Source organism: Herpailurus yagouaroundi, unplaced genomic scaffold (assembly GCF_014898765.1).
Source record: "Herpailurus yagouaroundi ecotype Mexico unplaced genomic scaffold, PumYag 254, whole genome shotgun sequence".
Classification (NCBI taxonomy): Eukaryota; Metazoa; Chordata; class Mammalia; order Carnivora; family Felidae; genus Herpailurus; species Herpailurus yagouaroundi.
The window spans coordinates 2822327-2840881 of record NW_024412471.1 but is presented as its reverse complement, the minus strand read 5'-3'; the positions used below and the strand labels follow the sequence as shown (position 1 = coordinate 2840881).

General features: G+C 39.5%; 1 protein-coding gene and 2 non-coding genes across 8 annotated transcripts in view; 1 reads left to right on the top strand and 2 right to left on the bottom strand.

The window, feature by feature from the left end:
- Positions 1-18555, bottom strand: part of LOC121021098 (myomegalin) — a 48975-nt gene that overhangs the window by 26076 nt on the left and 4344 nt on the right. The window lies entirely within an intron of this gene.
- Positions 14540-14613, bottom strand: TRNAN-GUU (transfer RNA asparagine (anticodon GUU)). The gene has a single exon. It is a non-coding gene; the product is annotated as a tRNA-Asn (tRNA).
- On the top strand, positions 15599-15670 carry TRNAH-GUG (transfer RNA histidin (anticodon GUG)). Its single transcript has one exon. It is a non-coding gene; the product is annotated as a tRNA-His (tRNA).

Below are 18555 nucleotides of genomic sequence, written 5' to 3'. Positions count from 1 at the left end.
CTGTAAACTAGCACAACCACTTTGGAAAGCTTTTGGGGAGTTCATAAAGTTAAACATACACTTAACCCTATGATCCAGCAATAATAATAGTACTCCTATTTATTTCCCAAGAGAAATGAATGTATGCATCCAAAAAGATTCCAGAAAATGATTATTGCGGTATTATTCATACTAGGCAAAAACTAAAAACAACCCAAATGTCTACCAACAGGGGAACTGATAAACTTAAAAAAAATTTTTTTTTTAGTGTTTTATTCATTTTTTTGAGAGTGAGAGAGAGACAGAGCACTAGCAGGGAAGGGGCAGAGACAGTGGGAGACACAGAACCCAAAGCAGGCCCCAGGTTCTGAGCTGTCAGCACAGAGCCCAAAGTAGGGCTTGAACTCACAAAGTATGAGATCGTGACCTGAACTTAACTGACTGAGCCACCCAGGCACCCCAGAACTGATAAACTTTTATATTCTCTGGATCACTACTCAGCAATACAAATGACCAAATGACAAATGCTCACAATAACATGGATAACATGGAAACAGTATGTTCAGCAAAAGATGCCTCTGCAAAAGGATGTTTTTAAATATCTAAAACATAGCTATTTTAGTGTTCCTGTGTGTTACTCATGTATGATTCCAGTTACAAGAAGTCCCAGAAAAGGCAGAACAGACAAAACTAAGTTGTAGTCATAGGAATCAGAAGAGTTGTAGCTTCTCTGGGGTATTTTGATTGGAAGCTTACATGAGGGAAACTTCTTGAGCTAATGTTCTATAAAGTTTGGTCTGGCTAATGGTTACAAGGGTGTATACATTTGTCGAGATTCATTAAACTGTACACTTTATATGTGTGCGTTGTTTGTAAATTGTATCACAATAACATATTGTTAGCATAAAAACAAGATTATGTATATATTTTAAACTGTTGGAATTACATAAAAATAATTGTTCAGCGTTTAGTTTCATTCTGATACACATTATTTTACTTTTATGTGTTCTGTAAAATCTAAATGAAAGACTCTAATATAAATTAGAACTTCTGTACTTTCTAAACTATGCTAGTGTTAGAGCAGGCAGTTAAGTTAGGCTCTGACCTGGAAGCCAGCAAAGAGGAAGTCATGGTCAGCTAGGCCTGTCGCGCCTGGCGCCACTCCACAAGAAGCCAGATCAAACCAGACAGGCCCCAGATGGTGGGTGCCAGGATGGGAAACCTCTGACCAAATAAGGAAGAAAAGGTGAGAAACTCTGCTTCTAAGAAATCCCTGCCCCAACAATAGTCCATCCCCTAGTTAACAACTGTCAATAAAAAATAGAAACCCAACCCCTCTTCCTCCCTCCTTCTTTAGCTCACCTGCTCTCATATCTCACATCTTGAGAGTACATTTTTCGCTTTAATAATCATTACCACTTGTGTTGCACATCTGCTGTGTTGCATGTCTGTTCTTAAATTCTTTCTCGAGACAAGACCAAGAACCTTCAGCGACACCTTTGGGACTGGCTGGGACAGGGCCCCAGGGCCCTGGGTCTCCCCAGTTCAGTGGGCAACACTACGGCTTTACTAATACTAATTCCATTTACCCTCCTGCCTTTTGAGTTTTTATCATTCATTATATTTCAAAATATGTTCAAATCACACAGTCATTATTTTTGCTTGGGACAGTTATATTTATTTGATTTAATCACATATTTTACATATCCATTGCTTTTCATTCCTTCTTTCATTTTCCATGTTCCCTTGGGATCATTTCTGCCTGAAGAATGATCTTCTGAATTTCCTTTACTGAAGGTATTCTGCTTATCTGGAAAAGCCTTTATTTCACCTTCACTTTGCAAGATATTTTGCCAGGGATTAAATGCAGATTGAAAATTATAGTATTTTAGACCTTTAATAATGAATATAACATGAGTTGTTTTCTTCCAGGTGTTTCTAGATTTTGTTTGCCTTTGATTTTCAGTAGTTTTACAATCACATGCCTGGATACAGTTCTCTTGTCTTTAATTTTGTTTGGAGTTGACAGAATTTCTTGTACATTTGGCTTGATAGTTCATCAGTTATTTTTTAATTGGCCATTACATTTTACAAAATTGATTTCAACCCAATTTCAATCTCCTTTAACGTGAAACTTCAAATACAGATACGTTAGCCCTTTAAAAACATGACTTACACTTTTTAAAATCTCTCCCCTCTGAAGCTCTGAAGTTCCTTTCCTTTTAGCTCTTTATACTTCAACTAGGTATTTTATACTTATTATTTCAATTACTAATATATTCCAACTGGGTCCAAACTGCTGTTAAAACTATGTTACTTTTTTTTAAGTTTTTATTTATTTATTTTGAGAGAGAGAGAGAAAGAGACAGCAGATAAAGGGCAGAGACAGAAGGTGAGAGAGAATCCCAGGCAGGCTCCATACTCTTAGTGAGAAGCCCCATGCAAGGCCTGCTGTGGGGCTCAACTCCACAAACTGGGAGATCATGACCTGAGCCAAAATCAAGAATTGGACACTTAACCAACTGAGCCACCCAGCTGCCCCAACCATATGTTGCTTTTTAAAATTAGTTATCACATGGGGGCGCCTGGGTGGCGCAGTCGGTTAAGCGTCCGACTTCAGCCAGGTCACGATCTCGCGGTCTGTGGGTTCGAGCCCCACATCAGGCTCTGGGCTGATGGCTCAGAGCCTGGAGCCTGTTTCCGATTCTGTGTCTCCCTCTCTCTCTGCCCCTCCCCCGTTCATGCTCTGTCTCTCTCTGTCCCAAAAATAAATAAACGTTGAAAAAAAAATTTTTTTTTAAAATAAAATTAGTTACCACATATTTTTGTTCTAGGATTTCCATTTGAGTTTTCAATAGATTCCTAATCTCTAATGTAAGTTTCCATTTTGTCATCTATGTCCTTGAATGCCTAAAACATATATATTTGAGTGTTCCTATCTGGTAAGTCCAATAGCTCAATCATGTTGTGAATCAGTCTCTATTGTTTGCTTTCCTGCCGTCCCCCTCTTGTTCATCTCTTTGTATGCCTGAAAAATGTGGTTGAGTGATGGTCCTGATATATGAAGAACCATGGAGTCTTTGGATAATGTTACCTTTTGGGAGAGATTATAGAGAGGCAGATCACCTCAATCCATTCCATAATTAAGCTATTTGACAGTTTGCACTGCTTGGAAGTCTCAGCCTATATCTGGTTTTGTCTACATTCCTAGGTGGTAGATCTTTAGGGCTGCCATCTGAGCAGTACCTTCTCTTTGGGGAGACCTGAACTTCAATTCCTATCTATCTCCTTTGCACCATGTACCACTGAAAACTGCTCTTCTTTCAGCGGTACTCTGCTTGCCTTCATAGCTTCTTGACTGTCTATAGCAGAATTTGCAAATGCCTTGAGGGTGTGAAAATTAGTAACTTGAAACCTGGCTAAGGTGAAGATGGGAGATTTGGTAGGGGGAGCTGTCACAAATTGCCATACCAAAAGGATGAGACAGACCTTGCAAGTGGATATTACTTTACTATTCCAGCAGGAGGAAGAAAGGCTTTCCTCCTCCCCCAGCAGTAGCCCAGCTAATGAGAAACAGTCACAACTCAGCCAATGAAAAGCCACTATACTTTGAACCCCCAGTTTACTCCAGTAGAGTTTTTGTTTGTAACACCTACCTAACTTCCCCTTTCACTTTATAAAAGACCCTTCTCCTTTGTTGAGTGGACTTGCCTATGGTTTTGCTATAGCTTACCTATTGCAATTCTCTACTGTTCTTGAAAAAACACATTTTTTGCTGGTAAAATAACTGGCAGTTTTATTTTTAAGGTTAACAAGGGCAAACCCTTTCCAATTATCTGGTTCTCATCCCAATGCACTCCAGGATCTTGACTCCTCAAGTCTGAATACCTGGACAGCCCCACAAATCTCTCCAGCCCCCACTATGGCTCCCTTTTCCCCTCCTCATGGATTATTTAAAGTGCTGCTATTTTTTCTGATTCTTAGTAGCTGCCTTCTCCCCAGCTTCTCAGTCTCTGGGTCCTATGCCAAGAACTGGCCAATGCCTGAGGGGAAAAGGCAGAAAATTAGTTTCATTCCAATGAGCTTCTCTCTCTCTCCCTTTCTCTCTCTTGAGCTGGCTCTGTGTGTCCTAGTTGCATTGGTAGCCTTCCAAAGACTTCAAACAATTCCTTTAAACTAGATTTGATCTACTGTTTTCAGTGTCTGTGCTAGTTTACTGCAGATATGCCATCATAACTGAAAGAGGAAATCTACAAATTCCAGGTAAATTAAATTTTCCTACTTTGATTTCTTAAAAGCAACAACAACAAAAGGAATAGGTTACCGGTACATAATTGGGACTTTTCTTATTATATTTGGGATAAGTCTGACCGGCTATTAAAAGCTCTTGCTAGAAGCAGGTGCAAAAGATTGTCTACCATGAGCTGAACACTCATCACGCCTGTCCAAGGTCTGAGAATTTGATCAAGTTGGATCCATTTACCTGCTGTGCTGTCTCATCAGTTAACTCACCATGGAAATTATCAAGCAACCAGTTTTCCAGGTGTTGGTCACTAATACGGACGAGAAGAGCCCATGGGAACCATTTAACACTCCTCATTTATTCTGGGGAATGCTGAAAGTCAGCAGTGGTGCAGTTAGAAGTGAAAACGGAAGTCTTAGTTACAATGATACTGGCAGTTTTCTCCGAGCGAGCGTCACCGTGTGAGCAGCACTCAGTTCCTTGGTGCTGTACCGAGCATAACCTATCTAGTCCCCGTAACAACCCCGAGACGGTGTAGGTTATCAGCACCCCTGCTTGCAGGGGAGGACACTCAGGCACTGAAAGGCTGGTCTGACTTTCCAAGGGGCCCAGCCCTGTGACGGGGAGGGCCAGCACTCAGGGCCAGGCAGTTTGCCTCCAGAGCCCTCGTGTTTGGCCAGCCTGCCAGCGCGCACTGAGAAGCCTTCACCAAGATTTGCCGTCCCCTCCTGGCTCAGCCTCCCTGATGTTGAAAAGAAAGAGAAGGTTAAAAGTAAGGCCTACTTAACACTGGCAACTAATGGACGGAATGAAGAAGAGAAAGAACAAAACGATTTAGTCCTCCCCAGAAACAGACTCCATGGTTCTAGGGATGAAGGAATCACATCTCCCAACTGGAAGTATTTAGGGACCTTGATATTTCCTAATGGTCTGAACAGAGAGTTCCCTTGAGGGGCACAAAGGAAAAAGTGACTGTATGGAGGAGACAACTGAGCCAACTCCCACCTTCCTGACTTAGGGCAAGAAGGAGTGCGCCTGGAGTGACAAGAGGGAGGGAGGATATCCCATAAAAATGAGCCCAAATCATGTTTTTGAAACTTCATGGAATAACACTTTAATATTTGGCCATATCCATGTTCCTTTACCACTGATAACCTAATTTATATTGAGTCACCTTTTTTTTTTTTAAGGAAAGATTCTTTTTAAAATTAATTTTGTCACGACCATAGCTGAAATACCAGAATGAATCAATTGTCTTAAGCAGGCTGTAACTGAAAAAATAAAGACAAAGGAAACAGAACAGTGTGATTATAGTAAAATAATATTAAAATAGTTAAAAATGCAAGTTAAATAGTAAAAGTAAATTGGCATAAAGTATAATAGGCACTTTAATTCTAGTAGCAGCAATTCAACGTAAATGTTATCTCTGTTGTTACAGAGGAGGAAGCTGGAATGTAAAAACTCAAAATTTGACTGACAGGCCAGAGCTAGTGGAAGTGGCAAGATCAAACCAAACCATCAGATGCCAAAGCCCCCAAATTCATGTCCTCTGAGATTTAAAATGGATGTTGAATTACAGTGTATGACAACATTGAAATGAGTGTTCACAGTTAGAGAGGAAGAAGAGAGAACATTTTCCATCAGTCTCTGGTCAGGACCCGAAAGGGGTCTTTTCTGGGGAGGCCGAGGGGTTAGCACTGAAGCAGAGCCCAGGAGCCTCCACAAGCACTCCCTCGAGGAGTGCGCAGAGACAGCCATCAGAGGAGCCTAGAGCCACGCTGGGGTGATCAAATTACTGAATTTTGCAAAGCTAATTTCTCTATTGCACAGATGAGATTGCAGTATAAGAATGGAAGTCACAGAAACAATGTCCTTAGAGGACACAGAAGGATGAAGTTTTGTGGTAGGACTTGAATGGTGATAGAGAGGCCTCAACCTTTAACGGGAGCCAAATGGCTAAGCCCAGAAAAGCTCTGGCTTTGACTCTACATGCTATCTCCCCCCTTCATGCCCCAAGTTACGTCCTGAGAGCAAAAGGGTATCCCGGAGCAAAACAAAAGCAAAATGGATCTCCAAGACCTCTCAGAAGTGGGAGGTGAAGCACAAGGAGGAGAATGCAGAAGCAGAGGTTTAGACACAGAATTAAAACAGGTTTATTAACCATACACTGACTGGGAACTGACTTTAAAGACTAAATTGTACCTGTCTTCCAGTGGCTCAGGGGCTGCATTTTCCATGGAAGTGTGTCAATCTTAGAATATGATGTACAGAGATTAATATAAAAATATTTAAATATTAGTAGTAAATAAGGGACTGTGAATCTCACGTTTCCTCAAAAAAGGGAGACCATCATCAAAATGTTGTCAAATAAGTAGAAAGCCAAAAGTATGAGAGCACCCAAAATGTCACAAGGAATACTTTGAACCTACTTTGTGTTCTGGGAGGTTATTAATTGTTGATTCAATTTCCTTAATAGATAGATGTCTGTTCAGATTATCTATTTCTCCTTGTGTGAGTTTGGTAGGTTGTGTCTTTCAAGGAATTGGTCCAGTTCACCTAAGTGATCACATTTGTAGGCACAGAGTTTTTTATAATATTCCTTTATTACCCTTTTAACATCCATGGGATCAGTACTGATGGCCTCTTTCATTTTTTAATTTTTAAATGTTTATTTTTTTATTCTTGAGTGAGAGCGAAAAAAACAACACACAAGTGGGGGAGGGGCAGAGAGAGAGGGAGACAAAAGAATCTGAAGCAGGCTCCAGGCTATGAGCTGTCAGCGCAGAGTCCAATGTGGGGGTCCAAACCACTAACCTCAAGATCATGACCTGATCCAAAGTTGGATGCTTAGTTGACTGAGCCACCCAGACTCCCCATATCTTTCATTTCTTATAGTAATAATTTGTACCTTTTCTCTTTTTTGTTTTTATCAGTTAGTAGCTTGGTTGGAGGTTTATCAATTTTATTGATCTTTTCAAAGAGCCAGCTTTTAGCTTTGTTGCTTTTCTCTGTCTTCCTGTTTTCAATTTCATTGACTTCTGCTCTGATGTTTATTATTTTTCTTTTGCCTACCTACAATTTAATTTGTTCTTTTTCTAGTTTCCTAAGGTGAACCTAATTTGCATCCTAGCCTAGGCTTACCTAGGAGAATAAATTTCAGTATCAGTTTGGCAAACCTTAGCTAATCAAGCAGCCTTTTAATTATTTTTACTTAGAACAAATGTAAAGTACACTAAGTGTGCAGTTAAAAGTTACTTTATTAATTAAAGTAAACCCACCTGAGTAAACCACTACCCAGACTAAGGTACATTATATTTTCAGACTGTGGAAAGCTTCCTCGTGCCTCTTCTCAGGCAACATTCCACAGGGTTAGCCTTCCTTAAATGTCTATCACCATAGTTTTCCTTATTCTTTGCTTTCATGTAAATGCAATCAGAAAGCAAATACTCCAGGGCCTTTTTCATGGGGCGGGGATAATCTGATTTGTTCACTGTAAACTATGGTATAGATACATCCATTTTTTAAAAATTTAAATTCTAGTTAACATACATCCATGTTTTTTCATAAGTTTTTACTGCTGTGTGTGTTCCATCATATAACTACATCACAATATATTTAGTCTGCCGTTGTTGGACATTTGAGTTGTTTCCAGGTTAGAGTCATTTAGAATAAAGCAATTATAAACATTACTTACATGTCTTTTGGTGAACATATGCACACCTCTCTCTAAAGCAGTGTTGTCCCATAGAAATTTAATGCTACCATTTGCAACTACGTGGATGGAACTAGAGGGTATTATGCTAAGTGAAATTAGTCAGAGAAAGACAAAAATCATATGACTTCACTCATATATGGACTTTAAGACACAGAACAGATGAACACAAGGAAAGGGAAGCAAAAATAACATAAAAACAGGGAGGGGGACAAAACATAAGAGATTCTTAAACATGGAGAACAAACAGGGTTACTGGAGGGGCTGTGGGAGGGGGGATGGGCTAAATGGGTAAGGGGCACTAAGGAATCTACCCGTGAAGTCACTGTTGCATTATATGCTAACTTGGATGTAAATTAAAAAATATACATATAAAAGAAGTTTAATGCTAGCCACAAATGTAATTTTACATTTTCTAGTAGCCACATTAAAAAAGTAAAAAGAAATAGGTGAAATGATTTTAACAATATAATTTAGCTTAATATAATCCAAAATATTACCATGTCAACATATGGCACTAGCCATAGTGGTCAACAGCTCTATGCAGCTAGTGTTTACCAGGTTAGCAGCATGGTTCTAGGCTATTTAGCTAAAATTGGCATTGTTGGTTCACAGAATATATACATATATGCCTATTTTCCTATCTATATTTATATCCATTTCTATGCTTATATCTGCAGTTGCCTTTAGTAGACACTGCCAAATAATTTTCCAAAGCTGTTGTGCCAAATTACACTCCTACCTGAAGTGAACAAGACAATTATCAGTACATAATTCACCCTTACATATGAGAGGGAACTGTTGATCTTTAAGTAAAGCCTCCCTCCAGAAAATTATATTAAAACAAAATAGGTGCGAGGAGAGAAAAGAAACACAATCAGGGAATAATGGATCTCTCTCTTTTTACTTTTTTTCTTTCTTTTGCTTTTCATAAGCTGATATTCTGGAAACTCTAAAAGGACAGGTTAAGCAATCTGCCCTGGGAGCAATTTCACTGGGTTATGAAGGAAACCGATTTCAGTGATGTGGAGGTTTTCTGGATAGCATTGAAAGTTTAGCTAAAAACTGTACATGACAAGTTATCTCTGCCAGTGTCCATCTGTTGGAACCTCTGTATTTGAAACCAGATTTTGAATCTTTTCAGAATTTTTGAGCTACCATTTGGTCAAAATTCTGTTTCAAATGGAGCCAATTTGACCATGAGAGCCTCAGGCTCTTTTTGATACACCAATTGGATATTACCACAGGATAATGGTTCTGTACCAACATTTAAACACATGAATATTAGTGGAAGAAGACCAGAAAAAGTATGAGATCATAAGAAGTATGGAATCCACTTCATACCCAATTTTATAGTCAGCCTTGGCCTAAATAGGATAATAAGGCTCAAGAATCACTTTGGTCAACCTTAGCTAACAGGTGAACTTTTTAAAAATCCTCACTTCAAAATCTTAAATCAGCTTTTGTATGGCTGGTCAGTAAACACTAACTACTTAACTACGCTGATCTACTCTAGGTAGCACATTTTTGCTAATCTGTGGAGTATCTAAAACTTGAGCTGTTCTGTTATTTGAACGAAAGTCGGTGGTAAGTTATACACCACATGTTTCTAGTTTAAGAACAACAAGCCAGAATAGAAATTCTCATACATTACAAACTGGTGAAATTCAGAATCTTGGATCAGATCCTGAGCATGTTAGGTTCTTAATAAAATATGAGAGACTGCCTTTTTTTTTTTTAATTTTTTTTTCAACATTTATTTATTTTTGGGACAGAGAGAGACAGAGCATGAACGGGCGAGGGGCAGAGAGAGAGGGAGACACAGAATCGGAAACAGGCTCCAGGCTCTGAGCCATCAGCCCAGAGCCCGACGCGGGGCTCGAACTCACAGACCGCGAGATCGTGACCTGGCTGAAGTCGGACGCTTAACTGACTGCGCCACCCAGGCGCCCCAAGAGACTGCCTTTTTAAAAAAAAAAGTTTTGTAGTAGTAGTAATAATAGTAAGAATGGCCACATGACCATGGTCCAGGTAGCATTTTGATGTGGTGAGCAGGGGAAAGTCATTTGATTACTTAAAAAGAATAATGTCAGGGAATCACATAGAAAAAGCACAAAACAGTTGCCTGTGAAAATTGAAAGGAGCCCAGTACTCTCTGAAAATTTAAGAACTGTAAAAATTTTTTTGGTTGAAATACTTAATTTCTCTTATTTTCAATTCATATAAGTTATTATTTCAATTCATATAAGTTATATAAACCATTCTGGGCAGTCCTTCAAATTGCTAGAGACCTAATTTGTCTATATCCTCCAGAAGAAAACAAATTATACCAATTTGTTTTCTTAGAAAGCAGTTTATATTTGTATAATGGAAAAAACTCCTACAACTACTGGGTATTCTAAAAGAACTAATTACAGAAAGCAATAACACTATTTAAAGAAAAGGGCAATGATATTTATTAAAAATGCTTATCAGTGAGGAAAATAAAAGGAAATAATTGTTTGCCAGGAAAATAAAAGGAAATAATTGTGTTTGGAGAAGACTCATTGCTGAAAATCTTAGTAATTTTGTGATACCCTTTTCAGTTCAGCAGGACCCTCTCAGAATCTTTTGCATTGTGGTCACTGAATTTTATCCATTTTTAAAAATCCATTGTAAAAGGATTTTCTCTCTCTCTCTTAATAAAAGAATGAACTAGTTAACAGTTCTAGAAATTATTAAATCTTGCTTTATATAATTGTCAGAAGCCCTATTTGTTCATTTAATTGTCTAATTGTAATGACATAAATGTCTTTTCCCTCCTTTTTCTAGCCTGATTTAAATAGTTGTGAAATTATTCTACCACTTAGTAAGTTCAGTATATACTAAGAAAACAGACTAACAGATACCAGAAATTCAGTTAACTTTCTTTTCTAAGATCTCCATTATGTAGAGCAATTTATTAAAGTTAAGAGTTCTTAGGGGAGAATTACTGTGTATGGAGATAATTCTTGTTATACATAGTATTGACTTTGGGGTCCAAAGAATTTTATCTAGTGTTAGATAAGGTGTGAACAAATTCTCAGCACTGCAGACTCACACACCAGGAAATACCAAAACCCTCAGGACAAATAGCCAATCAAAAAAGACTTGCAGGTTAGATTATCTGTCATTTACTGTCTAACAGAGAGTGGATCCTTGTGAACCACCACCCAACAGAGATCATCTCTGGATGTTTATTTTATAAAAGCAAAACCAGAATTCCACTTTGATACCACTGGCGGGAGAAAATGATTGAAAATGTACAAATGCTAGAGAAAAAGACTTGTCCAAGAATTACATGTAGTAGTATATAAAAGTCATAGAGCTCGGGGCGCCTGGGTGGCGTAGTCGGTTAAGCGTCCGACTTCAGCCAGGTCACGATCTTGCGGTCCGTGAGTTCGAGCCCCGCGTCAGGCTCTGGGCTGATGGCTCAGAGCCTGGAGCCTGTTTCCGATTCTGTGTCTCCCTCTCTCTCTGCCCCTCCCCCGTGCAAGGCTCGGTCCTCTCCTGGCCCCTCCCCCCCAAAAAAAAAAAAAACAAAACGTTGAAAAAAAGTCATAGAGCTCAATTTCTGCTCCTGAGATTCGACAGAAAAATCAACCTCTAACACAAGGTGCCCCGGTCAGGTGCAGGATTCTCCCGGCTACAATGATGTGTCTCAGGTGTGTGAATTTTTGTGGAAATAGGTGCCAAAAACTATTAAGGAAAAATATAGCAGAGGTGATGGTTTATTTTTTATGTCAATTTAGCTAGGTCTCAGCACCTAGATATTTGGCCAAACAATATTCTTGATGTTCCTGTAAAGGTGTTTTCAGATGAGATTAACAGGTAAATCGGTAGACTTTGACTAAAGCAGATTGCCCTCCATAATGTGAGTGGGCTTCATCCAATCAGTTCAAGGCCTTAGTAGAAAAAGACTAATCTTTCTGAAAGAAGAGAAAATTTTGTCTGCAGAAAGCCTATGGAGCCAAACTGTAGCCTTTTGTGGGTCTCCAGCCTGCCATCCTACTTTGCAAGGGTAAAGCCTCCATAGTCCTGTGATCCAGTTCCTTAAAATGAGTCTCACTTACCTGTCTATCTATCTGAAGGGCCAAGGATGAATTAGTATGTTGTCTATATTAGTTCTATACTGATTCATTTTATCTGGAGAATCCCGACTAATATAGACAACCTACTCTTTCACCCTTGCTATTTCTAGAGAAAGGGGAAGAGGAACAAATATTTGGGACCAGTGAGTTTTTTCTCCACCTTGGCCAGTCTTCTCTGGCTCTGGTTGACGAGGTCACCACAGAAATCAATTACAGTTTTACAAAAATGTCTTGGCAGTGTAGTCGAGGAGCAGGTGCAGATATCTTACTGCTTAATGCCCATCATGTCATCTTTGTACCTCCGCCTTAGTTAAGTCAGAGGAAAACACTCCCCTTATTAGATTATCATGGGTACATTTATGGAAATTTGTTGTGCTAGCAAGAGTATGAGGAAAAGAATTCTCCTAGTTAGAAAAATAAAATGAACGATAAATTGGTACCACTCCAGTGGAAGGCAAATTTACAGGATTTATGATTTACATTAAGAAACATATATATTGTAACCACTATGATAGAGCAATTGCATTTACAGGACTCTATCCTATAGAAATACTTGTACAAGTGGCAAAAAATATGAGTACAAGGATGATGACTGCAGAATTATTAGATTATCACGAGACCAATTTACTTGAAAAAGCAGCATGTAAAAGGCTAAGTAATTGGTACAAAGGAAGAAATGCCTTCATTAAAAATAATGCAGGAAATAATAATGATCATGACTCTAGCACTTTTTTAACTTGTTTTATTTTTTAAAATTTATATCCAAATTAGTTAGAATATAGTGCAACAATGATTTCAGGAGTAGATTCCTTAGTGCCCCTTACCCATTCAGCCCATCCCCCCTCCCACAACCCCTCCAGCAACCCTCAGTTTGTTCTCCATATTTATGAGTCTCTTCTGTTTTGTCCCCCTCCCTGTTTTTATATTATTTTTGCTTCTCTTCCCTTATGTTCAGCTGTTTTGTTTCTTAAAGTCCTCATACAAGTGAAGTCATATGAGTTTTGTCTTTCTCTAATTTCACTTAGCATAATACCCTCTAGTTCCATCCATGTAGTCGTAAATGGCAAGATTTCATTCTTTTTGATTGCCAAGTAATACTCCATTGTGTGTGTGTGTATGTATGTGTATATATATATATATATATATATATATATATATATATATACCACATCTTCTTTATCCATTCATCCATTGATGGACATTTGGGCTCTTTCCATACTTTGGCTATTGATAGTGCTGCTATAAACATGGGGGTGCATGTGTCCCTTTGAAATAGCACACCTGTATCCCTTGGATAAATGCCTAGTAGGGCAATTGCTGAGTCGTAGGGTAGTTCTGTTTTTAGTTTTTTGAGGAACCTCCATACTGTTTTCCAGAGTGGCTGCACCAACAGCCATTCCCACCAACAATGCAGAAGAGATCTTCTTTCTCTGCATCCTCGCCAACATCTGTTGTTGCCTGAGTTGTTAATGTTAGCCATGCTGACAGGTGTGAGGTGGTATCTCATTGTGGTTTTGATTTGTATTTCCCTGATGATGAGTGATGTTGAGCATTTTTTCATGTGTTAGTTGGCCATCTGGATGTCTTCTTTGGAGAAGTGTCTATTTATGTCTTTTGCCCATTTCTTCACTGGATTATTTGGTTTTTGGGTGTTGAGTTTGATAAGTTCTTTGTAGATTCTGGATACAAACCCTTTATCTGATATGTCATTTGCAAATATCTTCTATTTTGTCGGTTGCCTTTTAGTTTTGCTGATTGTTTCCTTTGCTGTGCAGAAGCTTTTTATTTTGATGAGGTCCCAATAGTTCATTTTTGCTTTTGTTTCCCTTGCCTCTGGAGGTGTGTTGAGTAAGAAGTTGCTGCGGCCAAGACCAAAGAGGTTTTTTGCTTGCTTTCTCGAGGATATTGATGGCTTCCTGTCTTACATTGAGGTCTTTCATCCATTTTGAGTTTGTTTTTGTGTATGGTGTAAGAAAGTGGTCCAGGTTCATTCTTCTGCATGTCACTGTCCAGTTTTCCCAGCACCACTAGAAGAGATTGTCTTTATTCCATTGGATATTCTCTCCTGCTTTGTCAAAGATTAGTTGGACATACGTTTGTGGGTCCATTTCTGGGTTCTCTATTCTGTTCCATTGATCTGAGTGTCTGTGCTTGTGCCAATGACTCTAGCATTATTAATTGAGCAGTTATTAAACCCACACATATCCTGCAAGACACTAGTACATATTTGAAAAATTGAAGTATGTAAAATTTGCTACTAGCCCAAAGAAACATGACTTCATCCCAGAACACACCCTCTTGAGGAGAGATTGCATCAGGCCTCTCTTGTTCCCTGTTTTTAGAAATGCAGTGTCTCTTCCAGGCAGATTTTCTGGGAGGTCATGGAAGCGCGGGAAAGGGCCATTATGTCACTTGAAAGGAAGGGAAAGCAAGTATCTTGTCCCCTGCCAGAGTGAATCTGAGAGAACCAAATTGCTGCTGTAAAAATACCCATTATGTCCCTGGGTGGGCTTGAACCACCAACCTCCCGGTTAACAGCCAAAAGCGCTAACCGATTGCGCCACAGAGACACTACACTTTAGTTTCATTAAAATAGAGTGATCTCTCACTCAAGAGATTGGGCAGGCTCCAAAGCCTCGAAAAACTGAAGATTAGAGTGAAAAATCGAGTCGTTCGTCATGTTTGAAACCGGTACATTGAGTGATTCTGAAACTAGCACACCCAAATGGCTTAGCCCCGCCCTGTCCCCTCACCAATCACAGAATCCAGAACCTCCAGAGACCCCGGGGACTGCGACCCCTCCTCTATTCTTCTACCCCCAGCCTGAGTCGAGCGAATCCCAAGGGAAGCTGAATGCCCAGGACACTCAATTAGGACTTGTTGAATTAATAATGCATTGGAGAGTCTGAACATCTAGTTATTCAGGATGTTCAGCTTCTAGTTAACCGCCTAGTTTTCTACGCCAACAGCTTCCAAAGATGGCACACCTTAAGTCTCCCCCGTTCTACTATAAACCTTTCCCACTGCTCCCGCTGCCTTCGTTTCTTTTAAAACGCAAGTGACCATGGCTGACGCCCTTGGCAAGGCGTATAAATAGCCTTTTGCTTTTCTCATTTGGTCATCGTTTATTCCCATACATTGTCGCCTTTAAGCTTTTTGTCCTTTGAGGAACTCTGAGAGCAGAAATAGAAGTGTTTTTAAAAAGGGGAAATTCTTTTCAAAAGGTTTTAGTTTGGTCAATTGATTTCGAAGCCTGCAACATCCCATGGGCTGGGCAATGGAGGGGCCTACAGTGCACCATCTGTGCCGCTGGAGCTCCAAGCGCTCAAATCAACTGTGTTCCAACTTTAGTGGGGCCGATGGGGTCAGGGGGAGGGAGAAGGAAACGGGTCGGGGCCAAAAAGGAAATTTTAGGAGAAGGGAAAGAAGCAGGCGAGGCGTTGTGGAACACAAGGAGACCCCCCCCCCCCCCACCAAGAGACCTGTGGAGATGCACTGGCATCCTGAGACATGAGAATTTTTTCTTTCACTTCAGAAGGCACAGGTTTATGGCGCGCCGTGATCGTATAGTGGTTAGTACTCTGCGTTGTGGCCGCAGCAACCTCGGTTCGAATCCGAGTCACGGCAATATGTGGTGTCCCTTTTTTTCCTTGACAAAATTTGGTACATCTTCCAGCCTCTCTTTTAATTCCCTCACCACTATTTGTGGCCTAAGATCGGGGTTTGCTGTGGCTCTCCAGCACTTTGCAGGCAGGAGAAAGGGCGGTCGGGTATTCGGTTTTCCAGAACCATGCCCCGTATCTGAGCTTGCGCAGAACTATCCCAAAAGGTAAAGCACGGTCGGTAGCTTCCGCTTATGTAACGGTGTACTCATAACCGTTTTTCTGGTTAAAATATTTCAAATGTTGATGGGGCCTTTTTAGACACTGTGACAAATGAGCTTTTTATCAGTTTGTATTCGATAAGGTATTTTACAATAAAATCTAATAAAAACCTAGATTCAATGCCATTCTCGGCATTCCCCACCCAATTTTTATGCTAACAGTACATATTGAAGTACAATTCACAAAGAATAAAACGCACAAATCTTAAACGCACAGCCCAATGAATTTTGACAAACGCCTGACACTACCGTGACTGGGACTGCAGCCCAGGTTGCTGCGGCCACAAGGCAGAGCACTAGCCGTTATGCGATCACTGCGCAGCGCAAACCTGCTGGCAATTGGTGTCTGTGTCCTTTAGTATTTTTGATGTAAACACATCCACACCTAGATAAGAGCTATACAAAATTTCCCTCAGCCCAGAAACATCAGCACAGCCCTTTCCATAAGATTTCCCACCTACTTTCCCTTCATTTAAGCAAATCTTTCTGATTTCTTTTTGTTTTGAAAGGACTTTATTTACATCTTAGCCATAAGTTAGATAAGCAACTTTGTTAAATGGCAATCAAGATTTTGAGTCCCAGCGAGAAGAATTACAAGGCCCAAAACAGGCATAATCATTGTTATTTTTAAAGGTTTTATCTCTATACCCAATGTGGAGCTTGAACTTACGACCCCCAGATCAGAGTCAGATGCTCCACCAACTAAAACAGCCAGGTGCCCCAAATCACGATTATTTTTAAGTGAACATTTTCTATATGTAAAATATATACATTCAGTTACAATTTACTTTAGAACTGGATTGATTTAGAAGCAAATCACCCACAGTTCCATGGTTATTAATAGTGTACAGGTTTTTATCTTTAATACCATTCCCTACAAAAATGAATCAAAATTTCTTAAAAGAAATTACCTCTTCCAGGAATGGTGCTGGGGAATTACAGGGTAAGCATGGGAAAGCTTGGATCAGAAACCAGTGATTCACTAACAATCTATTATGATCTTAAAAAAACACAACAAAAGACATAGCCAGCTTGAAGGAATTCCCACTGGCATGAGCTGTGATACTCTGAGCATGAAAAACAACTGTGATCTTTGTGCAGGGGTCATTAAACTATGGCCTGGTGGCCAAATCCCACTCAGAACTTGTTTAGTAAACAAAGTTTTATTGGAATACGACCATACTTACTCATTTATGTATTATCTGTGGCTGCTTTTGTGTTACAACGGTAGAGTTGAGCAGTTGCAAAAGAGACCATATGGTCAGCAAAGCCTAAAATATTTACTATCAGGCACTTGACAAAAAAGTTTGCTGACCCCACTCAAGTGGACTGAAAGACTGGATTAAGAAATATCGGAGTCAATGAAGTAATTTGCATACTGAAGTATTTAGGTTCAATGATCATGATATAACTTAACTTTAAAATGGTTCAGCAAAATGGGGCACCTGGGTGGCTCAGTTGGTTAAGTGTCCAACTTCGGCTCAGGTCATGATCTCATGGTTTGTGAGTTTGAGCCCCGTGTTGGGCTCTGTGCTGACAGCTCAGAGCCTGGAGCCTGCTTCAGATTCTGCGTATCTCTCTTTCTGCCCCTCCCCTGCTCATGCTCTGTCTCTCAACAATAAATAAATGTTAAAAAATTTTTTTAAATGGTTCAACAAAAACAAAATTAAGTAGATATAAACAGTTCTGGTTCTGATTTCTGTAGTTTTGTGTTGACTATTTTTAAAATTCACACAATATACTTTTTTTGTGTGTCTATTTTTTTTGTTTTCATGCAGGATAATAACATTTTTTGAGATGCATTCATGCTATTGAATATATTATTATGGTGTTCTTGATGAGTGTTATTCCTGTGTGACCATACTGCCATTGATGGATACTTGGATAATTTCTAGTTTTGGCTATTGTGAACAAAGCTGTTATACATATACTTGTGCATTCATTTTCTGAGTATATATTTCATGGTGATATTGCTGGGTCATGGGATAGATGTAAATTCAACTTTATTAAAAACTGCCAGTTTTCCGGAATGACTGTGAGATTTTACCTTTTCAACAGCAACAAGATATAGTTACTGTACATTGTCAGCGGTTGATGTTCTCCCATTTTAAAAGTTTACTAATTCTTGTGAGTGCATACTCTTGTGAGGATCTCACTGTGGTTTTAATTTGTGCTTCCCTAATACATAATGATATTGACTTCTTTTTTTAAACGTTTTTATTATTTATTTATTTTGAGAGAGAGAGCGCACTGGGGAGGGGCAGAGAGACAGGGAGAGAGAGGATCCCAAGCAGGCTCCCCAACTGTCAATGCAGAGCCTGAGGCAGGGCTCAATCCCATGAACTGTGAGACTGTGACCTGAGCTGAAACCAAGAGTCAGATGCTTAACTGACTGAGCCACCCAGGCGCCACAAGATTCTTATCTCTTTTGCCTATTTAGAAATTATGGTCCATATTGTGAAGAAAGACTATTCTGGTGTTTTGCTAATTTTTAAATGTTTTGGCTTTTATTATTGATTTCTAGAAGTTCTCTACCCATTCAATATCTGAGTCGTGTTCAGAGAAGAATATTGCAAACATCTTCTCCCACTCTGTGGATTGCCTCTTTTCTTTCTTTCTTTTCTTTCTT